Below are 3,447 nucleotides of genomic sequence, written 5' to 3'. Positions count from 1 at the left end.
GGTTCCTGATAACTGCATTTACAATCCTTTGTCTGACAGGAAAAAAACAGAGCTGAGTAAACGAAAGTGTGTGTGGCCAAAGTGGCGAGAAAAGACAGAGGAGATGCTGAAATGACTGTGTGATTGTGTGTGTGTGTGTGTGTGTGTGTGTGTGTGTGTGTGTGTGTCTATGTCTATGTGGGTGTGTTACTGATCTTACACTGACAGTTTACTCTTTCCTCAAAGCGCTTACAGCCAATGCTCTACTTATGTGTGTAAGAAATATATATAATATATCTGATTTCATTTCCCACTGCCCTCAATTAACCCAACATAGTTCAATTAGAAGGGGGACCATTTGTATAAATCAGTGTCGTCCTCGGTTCATTTGAAGCGAAAGCTAATTATTTAGATGTAGAGTTGTAAACCTAAGCTCCATGGGGAACCTGGACACTGAAAATATATGCGTATTTGTGACTGCGTGTGTGTGTGTGTATGTGTGTGTTCAGTGCAGAGGTTAACTTCCTCCTTTTCCTTCCTAACAAGGCACGGTCAGAGGTCACGATACAAATGGAGGGAGAGGAGGAAAGAGGGATGAAAGGATAAATTGTAAAAGGAGATAGGGAAGGAGACTCGGGGCTGATTGGAAGCCAGATGTCTAATAAGGTCTATAAATAACCAGGAGACGGCTGACACAGAACCACTGAAGCTGCTTGGTCCAAAACAAAGTCTTAACTCAAGATTTCACAACTTATATCTTATCCCCCCGTCATTTGCAATGTTTACTTTTGTTTCATTAAACAGACCATTTCACACAAGGAGCTTCATCAAGAAACTTTCAGCTTTCTGTTTCTTGACTAATGTGTGAAAGGGTCAAGGTTTCAGCAAAGATTATTTGGTAAATCCCCCTTCTTAGTTCCAGATATCTTCTTTTGCAACATAAGTGTGAGTAAAAGTTGCCAAATTCCAGATTTATACAAAAGGAATCTGATTTAATTTGGACAGAAAGAAAAGCATTTTTATACAACAATAACACGTCAACAGTTTGATTGTGAACACAGAAATCTCACTCATACTGTAGTTTAGGCGTCAGCAGGGAAAGTGCTGACTTCACTGTAGAAGATAACACGGCCCACGAGTTCAAAGTGTGAAATCTGAATAAACGTATCTGCCTCTTTATCCCTCTGTCCTGTCCTGCCCTTTCACTTCCCGTCTCCCCACTCCCCTCCACTCTCTCCCTGTCTGTCCTCCCTCCGACCAACTCCTCGCCGTCTGTCACATTCTTCTCTATCAGATTGCTGCAGTCTTATCGGTGTGGAGGTGCTGAGTCCTGAGCAGCTCCACAGCTCCACCGTAACAACAACATCACATTCCTGCCTGCTATGGGTCCGTGTATGCGTGTGTCAGTGTCTCAGTGTGTGTGTGTGTGTTTGTGTGTGTGTGTGTGTGTTTTGGTTTAAGATATGAAAGTGAAGTTAACGGATGTGTGTGCAAGAGCGTGTCACATGGAAAAAGAAAGACAGGGTCTGTTTTTGTGAGGCGCTGGTGTGTGTTTTTAGCAATATGAATAAATAGGTGTGTGTGTGTGTGTGTGTGTGTGTGTGTGTGTGTGTGTTTGTAGTGTAGTGTGGACACATTCCTCTTCGCCACCTCCAAACCCGGCTGACTCTGCTCTGAAGGCCAACCAAAACAGACGTAAATCGCAGCTGGATATAAAAGCCATGCCAAGCAAAGTGTGTGTTTGTGCACACGCATATCTGAGAAAATATACTCCTGTTTTAACTTAATTTTGCAGCAAAAGGTAAAGTAAAGTCTTTATATTATGAAAACACTGTCAAAGCATTTAGTTTTGCATTAATATCAATCTCAGTATGAAAAATATCAGATTCCTATCGTTAGAACTTAATAATTTACAATAACAAAATAATTGTGTAAGGTTCAGATTCCACCCTGGAAAAAAAAGATGCGCAATGTTAATTTCATTTTTAAATTTGAAACCAGTATCAAACTTGTATCAGATGAGAGGAGATGGTTTTGGTGCAGGGGAACCTCGAATGAAACCGGGCACTTGTTAAATGCTTTGACACAAATTTGAGCTGACTTTACCCCGTTCAACTGCCAGCGTGCATCACTGACTAATTTACAGCATGTTACCTGATCCACCAAGGGAATACCATCACAGGTGTGTGTGCGGCTGTATATGTGAGTGTGTGTGTTACAGGATCTATGGTAATGCTGTTACCCTATCAGCATCTCATTTCCACCCCCAGTTCTCTCTGCCTGTGATGCTATCTACTCCATTTATGAAGATATTATTACAAACATGCAGCTTTTCAGGTATGTGTGTGCGTGTGTGTGTGTGTGTGTGTGTGTGTGTGTGTGTGTGTGTGTGTGTGTGTGTGTGTGTGTGTGTGTGTGTGTATGTTACCATCAGTATAACTCATGTTCCATGTTCGTCAGCAGTGGCTTTGTAATCCATAATGTCTGTCAAACAAAAGGGTGAAAGTGATTGGATGTCAGACTGAAATATATATTAAAAATCAAATGTGGAAAAAAAATCACCTTAAAATAAGCAGGAGAGAAAAAGTTTAAAAACAGAAAATGATAATACTGTAAGGAAGTCTTGTGTTATCATCATGTTTTGAATATATTAGTATGATTATGCTGTAGACTAATCTCAAGTGAAGTTCTCTGGTGGGGATGTAGTTTACTTTGTTTTATGGGTTTTTTTTGTGTTTGTTCCACATTAATACTTAAAAACATTTAGATAAAATGTCACTTTATTTAAACATGTCCAGTAAAAAACATAAGTAATAAGTTAAGTTAAGTAATTTATGGTAATGTTGACAATAAACGTATTGCTGACTGCATGTTAAACAAAGCTCAGAGTATCGGAGATACAGAAAACAGGAAAAAGTAAGACAGAAAATCACAAGAGAAAGAAATAAAGACGGTGACATTCAGTGAGGACAGACAAAAAATACAGCAGATTAAAAAAATCCAGAGCTGCCTTCTGGTCAGAGCAAAGAGTGTGCAAACATAAAGTTTGAATCCCATGAGCGGCTGTCAAACCTTATACGCACAAACAGGTGAGAGACAGTGATCCAGGGAAAAAAAAGAAAATGAAAGAAGACATGCTCTCATGTCCCTCATTACAACAAGCACTGGCCTCTTCTTCTGCCCCGACAAAAACTCATTGCCCTGAAGCAAAACACTGAACCCTCAGCTGCTTCAGAGGAGCTGCCTCACGGTCAACGCGACAAGATTGCACTTGAACTGGGCAGCTCCCAGGCGTTTGGGTATGTGTCAGTGTGTGTGTGTGTGTATGTGTGTGTGTGTGTGTGTGTGTGTGTGTGTGTGTGTGTGTGTGTGTGTGTGTGTGTGTGTGTGTGTGTGTGTGTGTGTGTGTGTGTGTGTGTGTGTGTGTGTATGGGTTTGATGTGTGACCCTTGTTCCTTTGTGACCGCC

The sequence above is a fragment of the Seriola aureovittata genome, chromosome 8 (genome assembly GCF_021018895.1).
Source record: "Seriola aureovittata isolate HTS-2021-v1 ecotype China chromosome 8, ASM2101889v1, whole genome shotgun sequence".
Lineage (NCBI taxonomy): Eukaryota > Metazoa > Chordata > Actinopteri > Carangiformes > Carangidae > Seriola > Seriola aureovittata.
This window is presented reverse-complemented; position numbering follows the sequence as displayed.